At 45.2% G+C, this 15366-nt stretch overlaps 1 protein-coding gene across 1 annotated transcript in view; it reads right to left on the bottom strand.

Annotated features, from left to right (window-relative positions):
- Positions 1-15366, bottom strand: part of cacna1aa (calcium channel, voltage-dependent, P/Q type, alpha 1A subunit, a) — a 153919-nt gene that overhangs the window by 73552 nt on the left and 65001 nt on the right. The window lies entirely within an intron of this gene.

The raw sequence follows: 15366 nt of genomic DNA, 5'->3' as shown, positions 1-15366 counted from the left end.
GGGACGAGATGCTGCATGAAAGTGCTATGGAAAACGTTTGTGAAGCACGTGTGTGTCAAACACGGCAAAATTTTTGCCATATATAACGTCGGTCAGGTGACAACATTCAATTAGGTGCACCTGGAGGTTATAAATAGGCATGAACCGGAAACATACTCAGGTCAATTTTGTCTGAAGGATGTCCAGTCACGCCTGCAGTGCAGCATTGGAGTGCAGCATCTCGTTTCCGCTTTTTCAGGGAACAGGGTTACAGCAAAGTAACCCGAGATGTTCCCTTTCAAAAGCTACACTCTATACTGCGCGAAAGCGCTATGGGAACGAGAATACCCACTCCGCCGCACTGCAAGTGTCTGGATCCCCAGGGTTGTGTAGTGTGCGCACAGTCCCCCAAGGAGTCCTAGACATAATTCTGGGATGCTGACTCGAGGACCTACAAGCCTGGCATCCAACTATGAAGTCTGACAGATGTCATGTGGAAAAAGGCAGCCTGCCGCATGACATACTTGGAAACCCCTCTTGCCAGAGCAATTGATGAGGCAAACTTCCTGGTCAAATGGGCCCTAAACACTAGAGGCGAAGTGTGCAACGCGCCTCATAGGCTACTTTAATAGTGCCAACCTCAAATGCGCAGTGCCAAACTGTTTTATTAACAACCAGAAATAAAGTCATCAATTCAATTCGGTTGATATGTCACGCGAGAAGATGAACTCTCCAGATCCCTTGGGCTGGACGGCCATCTAAGGCCGTGCTCTGGCTCGTAAGGGAAAAACATCTACCCGTTAGCAACTTGCGACGACAGCACGGACCTAGAGTGGGACCCAGAGTCAAGGACGAGGGTCTGAACCACATAGAGAGGGTACGAAGCTCTCGGCGTAACCCTTATTGCCTCTGGGGATTGGCCCTTGGATGAAATCCCCCTTCACTTAGCCACCACTGAAAGCTGAAAGTTACTTCCTGGCCTAGCTTGAACTCCTTTAGAGTGTTTAAAATGGATTCGATGCGCGCAGGAGACAGCTGTGGCCGCATTCCACTTCTCAAGATGGCGCCTTTGAGGTCGGCTGTCTTCAGGACTGCTCCGACCTATCTTAATTTGTTTTCGTCTTTTAAACTATCTTTCAGTAACTTTAAACTGGCTAATTCATCACCATTGACTACATTAGGTATGATAGAGACACTCTTTTTTTTTTATTGGTATACAATGTACTCACAATTCAACGCTTTTAACTTCGGATCCGAGCTGGCCAATTGAGATCCTGAGGGAGAACAAAGGATGTGACGCGAAGCGGTGGCCCAGAGAGAAATGAGCCAGCATCAGAAACAGGCTGAGAGCCCGTGTACACCGCACACCTCTGCCTAGCATCCTGTTCGCCAACGTCCAGTCACTGGAAAACAAGCTCAATGACCTCAGGACCAGGGTAAAGTAAAGCGTTGTTCCTCTTACACGCTCCTGCACACCGAACCTGGAACTACTGTCCATCATGTGTCGTCCTTTTTATCTACCTCAGGAGTTTACATAGGTCGTAATCAGCGCCGTTTATATTCCACCACGAGCGGACACGGACACTGCCTTATGCGAGCTGCATGAGGCACTCACACAGCACCAGACACAGCACTGGGACGCTGCACTTATTGTGGCGGCGGATTTTAATAGTGCCAACCTCAAACGCGCAGCGCCAAACTTTTATCAACATATCACCTGCCCCACCAGGGGCAAAAGGACAGTCAAGGACGGCTACAAGGCACAATCTCGTCCAGCGTTTGGGAAATCCGACCACGCCACCATCTTCCTCAAGCCAAAATACAAACAAGGGCTGAAACAGCGCTGGACGAACCAATCGGTGGCCGCGTTACAGGACGCACTCGATGACGCAGACTGGGAAATGTTTAGAAACAGCTCCGATGATGATGTCAGCGTGTTTACGGAAGCGGTTGTGGGATTCATCGGGAAACTAGCGGATGATACCGTGGAGAAAAAGACTATCAGAATGTTTCCCAACCAGAAGCAATAGGTGGATAAAACCATCCGCAACGCTCTGAGATCTCGCACTGCTGCCTACAACACGGGACTTGTGTCGGGGGAACCGTACAAGGCTGCGTCATATAATGTCTGGAAAGCGGTGAAAGAGGCGAAGCAGCGCTATGGGAGGAAATTAGAGTCACAACTCCAACAGAGTGACTCTAGGAGCCTGTGGCAGGGACTAAGGACAATAACGGATTATAAAACATCAACAACAGGTATGACGAACATGGACGTGACTCTGGCAGACGAGCTGAACACTTTCTGTGCTTGCTTTGAGGCTGCAGCTAAGGACACTAGCGATGCTAATGCTAGCGGTGCTAGCGGCTGTAGACAGGAAGACACTGCCAGCACCGGAAATGCGTTTATCATCTCTGAGCATGACGTGAGGAGAGCATTCAAGAGAGTGAACACCAGGAAAGCAGCAGGACCAGACAGCATCTCAGGTTGTATTCTCAGAGTCTGCGCAGACCAGCTAGCACCTGTGTTTACTGAGATATTCAACATCTCCTTATCTCAGTCGGTGATCCCCACATGCTTCAAAGAGTCCATCATTGTTCTTGTCCCGAAGAAACCTCATCCTGCTTCTCTCAATGACTATCGCCCTGTAGCCCTCACCTCAGTAGTGATGAAGTGCTTTAAACGCCTGGTCAAGGACTTCATCATCTCTTCATTACCAGACACACTGGACCCACTACAGTTCGCTTACTGTCCAAACCGTTCTACTGATGATGCCATCTCTCATCTCCTCCACACATCACTTACTCACTTGGGACACTAGAAGGGGGAATTATGTTAAAATGCTCTTCATTGACTACAGCTCAGCATTTAATACCATAATTTCCTCCACACTCACCACCAAGCTGGAGCACCTGGGGCTCAACCCATCTCTGTGCCAGTGGATCTCCAATTTTCTAACTGGCAGACCACAGGGAGTAAGGATGGGTGGACATGTCTTAGCCTCCCTCACTCTCAGCACTGGAGCCCCCCAGGGTTGTGTTCTGAGCCCCCTGCTGTACTCTGACTGTGTGGCCACTACCAGCTCCACCACCATCATTAAGTTTGCTGATGACACCGTCGTGGTGGGCCTGATCTCTGACAACAACGAGTCGGCCTACCTGAAGGAGATTAGGAATCTGGAGAACTGATGCCAGAGGAACAACCATCAACGGAAGCCCAGTGGAGAGATTGGAGAGCTTCAAATACCTCGGTGTTCACATCACACAGGACCTGTCATGGTCCTGTCACATCAACACCGTAGGAAAAAAAGGCCCGACAGCGTCTCTACCACCTCAGACGTTTGAGAGACTTCAGACTGCCCTCCAAGGTAATCAGGAACTTTTGCACCATAGAGAGCATCCTGACGGGAAACATCTTAACCTAGTTCGGGAACAGCACCATGCAGGACAGACGAGCTCTACAGAGGGTGGTGTGATCAGCTGAGCGCATCATCTGCACCAAGCTCCTTGACCTGCACTCAATCTACAGCAAGCGGTGCTGGATCAAGTCCAGGAAGATTGTGAAGGACCTCAGCCACCCCAGCAATGGACTGTTCTCTTTGTTGAGGTCAGGAAAGCGATTCTGCTCCTTGAAGACCAACACAGAGAGACTAAATAGGAGCTTCTTCCCACAGGCGATATGGTTTCTTATTCAGTACACCACACAGTACTGATCCATTTTGCACATCCACACACATGGTTTCTGCACTCACTGTGGACATTCTGAACATTCACTTACACTAGTGGCCACTGCACAACACATTCGTGGAGATTAGTTAAATTACCCAATTACCCTATCACAAGTCACTTTAAATATGTCACTTTCAAGCATATTTGCACACCCCCTGGACGTCTTGTTACCCGGATGCACAAATCACTTTAAACACTTTAAATATGTGGTATTTCTGTTTATATTCAATTTATAGTCAACTTCATTCCCACAAAAGTCCATCAACTCTATGTCTCTGTATTGCACAACTGTTTCTTATTTTTGATATTTTTCATTTCTCATATATGTTTCTTATATTGTATATTTTGTCCTGTACAGTACAGCTGTCTCTTATTTTTCTATATTTTTCATAAATTTTTCATATTGTGGCGTGGGCGGGGTTTTGACTAGCAACCATCATGCTTTGCGGGAAGAGTTGTTAGGTGTTCACCCTGTCGAGGAAAGGTGTTTGGGTTAGTGGTGTGGCCAGGGTGTGTGTGTGTGGGTTAGAAGTGTGACCTGTTGATGTGTGTTAGTGACTGTGAATGTGTGGTTGTGTGACTTTCGTGCCGTGTTAAATAAAATACTGCCAGCCATTTGCATTGGGCAGCAAGGAAGCTCACTCGTCTTTCCAAGTCCCTTTGTAGCAGTGAAAAATGCTACAACTGGTGTCAGAAGTGGGATGGAGAGTAACGGGTTAGAGCGCACCCTGGAGCAAGCTACAGCTCCGTGCGCCGTCAGCCGGCGAGGCAACCTGCAGCTGCCCCTGCCGTCTCCTATCGCCGAACAAAAGCTGCGTGAGATGGCCGACTCAGGCGTCATAGAGCCAGCGTCCGGACCGTGGTCTTCACCGGTTGTGTTGGTGCATAAAAAGGATGAATTGTGGGGGTTTTGTGTCGATAACCAGCGGTTAAACGAGGTGACGCGCAAAGATTCTTATCCGTTGCCACGAATAGATGATGCGGTAAAACACGTTGCGGGCTCGGCGTGGTTTAGCTCGTTAGATCTGCGTAGCGAGTACTGGCAAGTAGAGCTCGCCCCGGAAGCTCGACCTAAAACCACGTTCTCGATCAGGCAAGGATATGGCAATTCTGGCGCCTGCGGTTCGGCCTATGTAACGCTCCAGCTACATTCGAACGATTTGGCCAAGAAAGTGTTGGCCGATATTCCTCGCAACCGTTGTGTCGTCTACCTGGACGATTTACTGGTGCACGGCAAGGAGTTTGAGGTCGCGTTAGCTAACCTACGGGAGGTATTTTTGCCTATCTGGCGGGCGAATTTGCGGCTCAATCCGAAAAAGTGCCAGCTGTTGCGGCAAGAGACCCGTGATTAGCGCTCAAGGGATTGCCACCGATCCAGCCAAAATTGTTGCGGTACAGAATTGGCCTGAACTGTTAAAGGTCCCATACATCCCATTTTTCATTAAATGTTAATATGATCTTTAGGGTCCTAATGAAAAGTTTGTATTGTATGTTAATTAAAAATTCAAAAGGATTGTGTAAAAAAAACACTACTTTTACCTGGTAAAAAACTAGCTCTGTTCTCAGCAACCTGTTTCAGTACATGCTAATTTAAATGCTCATGACCTCTGCTGAGCCCGCCCCCCCCCCAGTTCTGTGGGGCGTGTCTTCACAACACACGTGGGGTATAGCCAAGGAAGTGTAGTCCAGTGCGGGCAATGCTTTGCTTTGTGGGTAATGCAGTCCAAACTGGAAAATGCTGGAATATAGAGCCTGAGTCTGTTTTCTTCAGTCGTTTTTGGTTTGATTTAAGTACGGAACCTACGCGGAAGTTTGTAATATAGCCTGACAATGCAGAAATTAAAAGAATGGACATGCATCGACTCGATTTGTCTTTCTCATCACTGCATGGGCATGGAGGCCGGTCCGCCTCAGGGAGAGGGTAGCGGCCCTCATTCCCCCACAAAAAGACTCCGGCGTTCACAACGCCAGCGCCGATCACCGTCACGCTTCCTGGACTGAGTTCGCCATCGTGACCGGGGACGGTCACAGCTCGGGTGGGGGCAGTGTGGCGTTGGCGGGGTTTTGACTAGTAACCATCATGCTTTGTGGGAAGGGTTGTTAGGTGTTCACCCTGTCGAGGAAAGGTGTTTGGGTTAGTGGCTTCGGCCAGGGTGTGTGTGTGTGGGTTAGAAGTGTGTCCTGTTGATGTGTGTTAGTGACTGTGAATGTGTGGTTGTGTGACTTTTGTGCCGTGTTAAATAAAATACTCCCAGCCATTTGAATTGGGCAGCAAGGAAGCTCACTCGTCTCTCCAAGTCCCTTCGTAGCAGTGAAAAATATAATGTTATTTTATTTTTAATTCTATATTTCATTTTATTCTTACTTAGTCAAATTTACCATCTGTTTTCCTTTTCATATTTATTTTCTATTCATTGTCTCTATTTTAAGGTCACGGGCAGTCCAAGCATTTCACTGCATATCGTACTGTGTATGACTATGTATGTGACAAATAAAATTTTAATTTGAATTTGGATCCCACATGACACTCAATGTCATACTTTGTGTAGGAAAAAGAACGCTTTCTGTGGCGTTGAGACTCCACCCTAAGAAAATGAGGTGAGCTAGGGCGACGTGTTGACGCCGAATGGCTCTGTCTGGGAGGGGAACATGTGCAATGGCCCCTTTTACCAGCAAGCCTGTGTTTTTAAATTAACAGATGTGCTCACTGTGGTTTCACTGAAATGGAAAACCCACGTCATTGAAACACAATGATTGAATCCTGTAGCCAGGGAGACATGCTTGGCAGTAGCTTACACGCTGCCAGCTTCTCCAAAGGGGCGGTAGCTTTGTCGCTTAGCTAGGCAGAGATGTGGTGGTGATGGTGGTGGCTGTTAGGTGTTCGGTGTCCTGAAACACGACAGGAGGGAACCGAGCACCTAACACTTTGACAGAAAACGTTGTATCCCGAAACACCAGTGGCGGTGGGAATTAAACAGCGGTCTCCTGAGGGTGCTGGTCTTCCACAGTACTTCGTACCTAAAGAGACATACCTGGCAGTAGGTTCCCTGCTGCCGGCCTCTCTAAAAGGTGCACAAATTTTGACAATTCAACTAGATGGGTGTGTTAGATGTTCGGCATCCTGAACATGGAAGGAAGGGACCGAACACCTAACATGTCGCTGGAGACCGCTGCTCCCCGAAACACCAGTGGTGGCGGAGATTGAACCACGGCCTCCTGCCAGTGCTCAGCTCTCAGTAGGTCAGTCTGGTATGACTGCAAAGCCGTTGTGTGCAGGACAGCACCAGGCTGACCCGCTGCCTAAAAAATCTTCTCCCACCAACGAAAATGTTAGTCTACATGCTTGGTGGGGAGTGTGAATTTTTCCCTGGAGGATGAGCTCCCAGGAGAGAGATAGCCCGCAAGGGTCTCTCAGATCTGGGAGATCATCATAAGGGACTTTAATCAATGACATCGGAACAAATCGATGTCAATAACACAAAAACACGGGATAAATACGGCTTATTCCATAAAAGAGTTAACTCATGGAGGTCGTCTGACCTTGAGCGTTTGGGGAATTTATTTTATTTATTTATTTTTATGGTGAATCGTGGTGTACGCGTTAGACCGCACGTTACCACCTCTAACAACAATTAACACACTGGCTCATCACTAGAGGAGCGCTCTGAAGTGATAGTTTCAATCTCCATGGAAGCAAGAGAGAAAGTTCTTCCCCCCTTCACAAGAAGCGCCGAAGCATGCTTGAAAAGTGAAGGTTTAAACTGCGTATGATCTGGCGAGAGAGCGAGAGAAAAAAATTCTGTTTTGTGCGCTTCTGCCAGATATGGACGTAAAAAATGCGTCACGGCTTGCAGTTTCGTTTTAAAAAGTGGCGAACAAGAAACGCGGGGGACTTGTTAGACTCGTGTCTAACTCTGCTTGCACAAAAGTGCTTGCACACACGCACACTTACAAAGCATGCCTATTTATGATCTCCAGGTAGACCTAATCGAATTATGTCATCTGACCAAGGTTATATATGCCAAAAATTTTGGCGTGTTTGACACACACATGCATCACAACCGGTCACGACGAAACGTTTCCCATAGCGCTTTTGCGCAGCATCGAGTGTAGCTTTCGAAAGGGAACATACAAACTCCATGTACACAGAGACAGCAATCGAAACCAGACCTTAGAGGTGCTAGGCAACAATGCTAATAATTACACCAACGTGCCACCCCTGCTGTATAACCGAATTAAGAACTAAGACAATGGAAAGTTGCCCAAGTCTTGAAGATGCAAAGTCCCATTCAATTCAGTTCAATTCAATTTTATTTGTATAGCACTTTTAACAATTGGCATTGTCCCAAAGCAGCTTTACACGATCTAAAGGATTATTTAAGTTTGTATGAAATTTGTGTATGAATCAAAATGGTCAGATAGTCTCCTGGTGAGCAAGCCAAGGGCAACAGTGGCAAGGAAAAACTCTCTGAAATGGTAGTGGGAGAAACCATGAGAGGATCCAAACTTAACAGGGAACCCATCCTCATTTGGGTGAAACAGAAAGCAGAAATTGATCTGCACTCATACTGTATGTTAGTTGGCAGGCAACATAACAGTTGATGTTAATTGATGTTAATATGGACTCCAGTTAGTTGTTGAAAACTCAGGTAGACTTGTATAAAGTTCCAGTCCTGAACTATTGAACAGTCAAGTCCTCAGAGAAACAGCTGCCAACACCAGTCGAGGCCAGAACCGTCCTCTAGGTAGAGAGGATCATCCCCAGACACCAGACGCATCCCAAAGAGACACACGGGGCATCCATGTGACGGGATCTCCAACCAGAAGCGGGGCACCAGGATGGTTCAGACAGGTCCGGAGGGCAGAGGGAGTCTGGATCACCGGCAGCTCAAGAACAACATGTGTAGCTCGACAAAGAGAGAGGGAAGGAGACAGAGGGGGAGAGAGGGAAGAGAAAAAAAGCAGGAGAGAGAGCAGAAGAGAAGAGATAACACTTAGGTCTGTTCACAGTCATATAATGTATAATGTAAATGTATATTTACTGTAGAGTGCAAGCAGAGACTCCAGCAGGACTAACTATGACAGCATAACTAAAAGGGAGAGCCAGAAGGAAACACAGACATGAGGGCTCCCTGAGATGTAAAGCAAACAATCACCTCACCGTCAACAAACCTGAGTGATTAATGAGAGTGGGGAGGACAGCATCTAAACATACCAGTTCACCATAATACTCTACGTCCATGAATCCCCCAGATCTGCTCCTTTACCTAAGGCAAATCTATTTATAAAAATGCTTGATTAAATAAATATTTTTTTTGCCTGGACTTAAACACTGAGACTGTGTCTGAGTCCCGAACACTAATTGGAAGACTATTCCATAATTTCGGGGCTTTGTAAGAAAAAGCTCTGCCCCCAGCTGTAGTTTTCATAATACGCGGTACTGATAAGCAGCCTGCATCCTTTGATCGAAGTAGGCGTGGCGGATCGTAAGACACTAGCAGTTCACTCAGATACTGCGGTGCGAGATCATTTTATGCTTTATATGTCAAAAGTAGTATTAGTATTAAAATCAATGCAAAATTTCACAGGGAGCCAATGAAGTAAAGATAAGATAGGTGTGATGTGCTCGTATCTTCTGGTTCTAGTGAGGACTCTCGCTGCTGCATTCTGGACTAGCTGAAGCTTGTTTATGCACCTAGTTGAACAACCAGACAGTAAGGCATTACAATAGTCCAACCTAGAGGTCATAAAAGCATTAACTAGTTTTTCTGCAACGTTTAGCAACAATATATTTCTTTTCTTGGCAATATTTCTGAGGTAAAAGAATGCTATCCTGGTAATATTATCTACATGAGCTTCAAATGAAAGGCTGGAATCTATAATCACACCAAAACATCATACTACCCCATCATGTTTGACTGTGGGTATGATGTACTTTTTTATGAAACATTGTGTTAGTTTTTCAATGATGGTGCACAGAAAATTTGCCTTGGGATTCCCTATAAGTCTTGGGAATAATCAAGATGCTTTTAAAAAAAAAGTGAGACGGGCCTTTGTGTTCTTTTTGGTCGGCACTGGCTTTCACCTTGGAACTCTCCAATGAATGCCATTTTGCCCCCCAGTTTCTTTCTTATTGTTGATACATAAACACTGACCTCAACTGAGGCGAGTGAGGCCTGCAGTTCTTGTTGTTGTTCTGGGTTCTTTTATGAGCCAATATTTTGCTTTTGGGTAATTATCATAAGCCAGAAACTCTGGGGAAGGTTCACCATGGTTCCAAGTTTTCTTCATTTGTGAATAATGGTTCTCATTGTCGTTCGTTGAAGTCCCAAAGGCATTGGAACCCTGTCCAAACTGACACTTGTCAATAATTTGTTTCTCATCTGTTTCTTTAGATTGTTGCATGGTGTGTTGCTTGAGATATTTTGGTGTGTTTCACTTTGTCAGTCAGGTTCTATTTAAGTAATTTCCTGTTTCAACAGGTCTGGCAGTTAGGCTTGTAAGGCTGCAACATACCACTTTTCCAAATCGGTGAAAGGCGAAGCAGGCACGGCAGGAAACTAGAGTCAATATAACAACAGACTAAAAGGCACCAACACCCATTATGACGAACACAGACGTGTTTGTGGCAGACGAGCTGAACACCTTCTATGCTCATTTCAAAGATGTTAAAACCTTCTATGCTCGTTCCAATGCTAATAGAGCTAGCAATGGTAACAATCCTAGCGGTGCTAACGGCTGCAGACAGAAAAAGAATGCCAATGCCGGAAACAAGTTCATCATCTCTGAGCATGACATAAGGGAATTTCTTCACTACCTGACACTCAGAATTCATTTTAGTTTGCATATCATCCAAACCAATCAACTGATTATGCCATATCACACCTCATTCACACATCACTTACTTACCTGGACACTAGGAAGAAGAATTATGTTAAAATGCTCTTTGTCAACTACAGTTCAGCTTTTAATCTTCCCCCCACACTCACAACCAAGCCGGAGGACCTGGAACTTGGGAGCCCATTTCTGTGTCAGTGGATCTCTAGTTTCCTGACTGGCAGACCACAGGCATGTGTCAACCTCCCTCATTCTGTGTTCTGAGCCCCCTGCTGTACACATATGACACATGTGGCCACTACCAACTCCACAATCATCATCAAGTTTGTTACCGACACCATTATGTGGGGCCTGATCACTGAGAACAATGAGACGGCCTACCTGGAGGAGATAAAAAATGTGGAGAACTGGTGCCAGAGGACCAACATCCTCCTGAACATCAGCAAGAAAAAGGGACTGATAATCAACTTTACTCCAAAGTAGGAGAGGAAACTACCAGACCCCTATCATCAACAAGAATCCAGTGGAGAGAGTGGACAGCTCCCAGTACCTCAGTGTTCATATCACGCAGGACCTTTCATGGTCCTGTCACATCAACACCATGGTGAAGAATGGCCAGCTGCATCAATACCAACTTTAGGAACATTTACTCCTGAAACATAGAGAGCATCCTGATGGAAATCATCACCACCTGGTTAGGGAACAGCACCATGCAGGACAGATGGGCTCTACAGAGGGTGGTGCGATCAGCTGAGCTCATAATCAGCACCGAGCTCCCTGACATGCACTCAATCTACAGCAAGAGGTGCTGGCCAGAAAGACAGTGAATTACATCAGCTACCCCAAAAATTTACTGTTTTCTTTCTTGCGGTGTGAAAAGTGTTTTCGCTCCCTGAAGGCCAACATAAGAAAACTAAGGATACCACACAGAGTTTTATCAGTAATCTCCCTGAGTTAACAACCTTCATTGGATCACCATCTGACCCCACAGAACTTGATCAGGCAACTGAATATTTAGACTCAACGTCCCGTTATACCTTAGATAATGTAGCTCCAGTTAAAAGAAAAATTATTAGAGATAAGAAACTCGCTCCCTGGTATAACGACCACACACGTACTTTAAAACAGACAGATGGAAAATTAGAATGTAAATGGCGTCAAACTTAACTGTTGGTATTTCATATAGCATGGAAAGAGAGCATCCCGGACTATAGAAAAGCTCTTAGTGTAGCTAGATCAACGTATCTCTCCACTCCAAAAAATAACAAAAAGAATCCTAGATTTTAATTTAATACCGTAGCCAAATTAACTAAAAACAAGACCACCTCAGAAACCTCCACAACAACATTGTACAATAGTGAGGACTTTATGAACTTTTTTAATAATAAAATTGTAAATATCAGGCATAAAATTGAGGTTTTGAAACGGGACAATGCAATTGATGCAGATATTAAACTAACTATGTCAGATCATAGAAATACATAGAAATAGCATACATGAACTGTATCAGTCAGGATTTAGGCCTCATCATAGCACAGAGACAGCACTCGTTAAAGTAGTAAATAACCTCCTATTGGCCTCTGATCAGGGTTGTGTAACCATGCTTGTATTACTCGACCTCAGTGCAGCTTTTGACACCATTGATCATAGTATTCTTCTCCACAGATTAGAAAATATAGTAGGAATTAAGGGTACATCCCTCTCGTGAGTACAGGGACAAAGTGGAACAACAGTTTGATGATCCTAGAAGAATGTGGCAGGGACTAAATACAATTATGGACTTCAGAGAGAAAACCAGCACACCGCAGACCACGGCCTCTCTGTGTGAGGATCTAAACGTATTTTACGCTAGATTCGACACAGGAAACAACACGAGACTGCACAGCGAACGCATCATGGATGACGTCAGTGCGCACACGGTGTCTGAAGAGGATGTAAGGAAGTGCTTCAGACAGGTGAACGCACGCAAAGCCGCTGGTCCTGACGGAATCCCCGGCCGTGTCCTTAAATCATGCGCGGCTCAGCTGGCTGGAGTGTTCATGAACATCTTCAACCTCTCCCTCTCTCTGTCTGTAGTCCCAGTCTGCTTCAAGATGGCCACCATCGTCCCTGTACCCAAATCCTCCACCATCACATCCCTGAACGACTGGCGACCAGTAGCCCTGACCCCCATCGTGAGCAAATGCTTTGAAAGGCTGGTCAGGAACTTTATCTGCTCTGCGCTGCCGGACTCACTGGACCCTCTACAATTTGCATACCGCCACAACAGGTCCACTGATGACGCCATAGCCCTGACTCTACATACTGCCCTCACCCACGTGGAGAATAAAGATACGTATGTGAGAATGCTGCTAGTAGATTATAGCTCTGCATTCAACACCATCGTTCCCTCAAAGCTGGACAGGAAACTACAAGATCTAGGATTGAGCAGCTCTCTCTGCAGCTGGATTCTCCACTTCCTGTCCGACAGACGCCAGATGGTCAGACTGGGCAGTATCACCTCATCCCCCGTCACAATGAACACGGGTGCTCCACAAGGGTGTATACTGAGTCCTCTACTGTACTCACTCTACACATACGACTGCACGGCCACTAGCAGCTCCAACATCGTTGTGGAGTTTGCGGACGACACAACAGTGGTGGGTCTTATCACCAACAGTGATGAGACGGGGAGGAGGTCAGTGCCCTGACACATTGGTGCAAGGAGAATCATCTCTCCCTCAATGTCAGAAAGACCAAAGAGTTGATAGTGGACTTCCGGAGGTGTAGGGGTGCACATTCCCCCATCATCATCAACGGCGCTGCTGTGGAGAGAGTGAGCAGCTTCCGCTTCCTGGGTGTCCAAATAGCAGAGGATCTCACATGGTCAGTTCATACTGACAAAACAGTGAAGAAGGCACAGCAGCGACTCTTCTTTCTCAGGAGACTAAAGAGATTTGGCATGAGCCCCCGCATACTTAGGTCCTTCTACCGCTGTGCCATCGAGAGCATCCTCACTGAATCCATCACGACCTGGTACAACCAGGAGGTATGGAAGCATCCGGTCCCGAACCAGCAGGCTGAGGGACAGCTTCTATCATCAGGCCATCAGACTACTGAACACTGACCAGTAGGTCTACACTGACACTACACTGTCACTTTCACACTGTCACTTTATAGTCACTAAGCCACTTTATGCACTCCATACTGCACATAATTGCCTTTTTGCACAACATTCATTGCGGATATTTCTTATACATTATACACAAGTAGACACACTCCCACAATCGTGTGTGTATGGGTATATACATGTATGCATATGTGTGTATGTGCATATATATATATATATATATATATATATATATATATATATATATATATATATATATATATATATATATACGTGTATATGTGTGTATATTCTGTATGTGTATATGTGTATACTTATGCTCACTTTTTTTTAATTCTTTTTTTTAATAACACTTGCACAATATTTTACTACTGTTTTATCCATATGTATATTTATTCTTATAATTGTACACCACTATTGCTAGTGTACCAGTAACGTGATGTGACAATAAAAGCGACTTGACTTGACTTCCTAGCTTAGATCCTATTTGACTGATCGTTATCAGTATGTAGACTTAAATGGTGATTATTCTGCATGTTCTCTAGTGGAGTTTGGCGTTCCGCAGGGTTCAGTTTTAGGCCCACTGCTTTTTTCCTTATACATGCTTCCTCTAGGCAACATAATATGTAAAATCAGTTTTTATTGTTATGCTGACGACACGCAGTTATATGTCTCAGCAAAATGAGATGAGAAAAACCAGCTTACTGAAATTGAGCAATTTGTGCAGGACATAAGAGATTGGACACTAATTACCTTCTTTCTGTTTAATTCTGATAAGACAGAAGTTCTAGTATAGGACCGCATTTAGTTAGAAGTAAGATTTTAGATCACACTGTAACTTTATATGGCCTTTCTGTTCCATCGAGTGCAACAGTAAAAGACCTCGGCGTGATTATAGATTCCAGCCTTTCATTTGAAGCACATGTAGATAATATTACCAGGATAGCATTCTTTCACCTCAGAAACATTGCCAAGATAAGAAATATACTCTATAGTTGGACTATTGTAACGCCCTACTGTCTGGTTGTTCAATTACAGTAGATGCATAAACAAGCTTCAGCTAGTCCAGAATGCAGCAGCGAGAGTCCTCACTAGAACCAGAAAATACGAGCACATCACACCTACCTTATCTTCACTTCATTGGCTACCCGTGAAATTTTGCATTGATTTTAAAATACTACTTTTGACATACAGAGCATTAAAAGGTCTCGCGCCGCAGTATCTGAGCGAACTGCTAGTGTCTTGCGATCCACCACGCCTACTTCGATCAAAGGATGCAGGCTGCTTGTCAGTACCGCGTATTATGAAAACTACAGCAGGGGGCGGAGCTTTTTCTTTCAAAGCCCCGAAATTATGGAATAGTCTTCCAAATTATGTTCGGGACTCAGACACAATCTCAGTGTTTAAGTCCAGGCTAAACACCTATTTATTTAATCAAGCATTTTTATAAATAGATTTGTCTTGAGTAAAGAGGCGGATCTAGAGGACTCATGGATGTAGAGTATTAAGGTGAACTGGTATGTTTAGGTGCTATCTTTCCCACTCTCATTGATCACTCAGGTTTGTTGACGGTGAGGTGATTGTTTGCTTTACATCTCAGGGAGCCCTCATTTTTTTGTTTCATTCTGACTCTCCCCTTTTAGTTATGCTGTTATAGTTAGTACTGCTGGAGTCTCTACACTACTCACTACACTCTACACTAAATATACATTCAC

The sequence above is a fragment of the Clarias gariepinus genome, unplaced genomic scaffold (genome assembly GCF_024256425.1).
Source record: "Clarias gariepinus isolate MV-2021 ecotype Netherlands unplaced genomic scaffold, CGAR_prim_01v2 scaffold_32, whole genome shotgun sequence".
Taxonomy (NCBI): Eukaryota; Metazoa; Chordata; class Actinopteri; order Siluriformes; family Clariidae; genus Clarias; species Clarias gariepinus.
The sequence above is the reverse complement of the archived record's forward strand: the minus strand, read 5'-3'. Positions and strand labels throughout refer to the sequence as shown.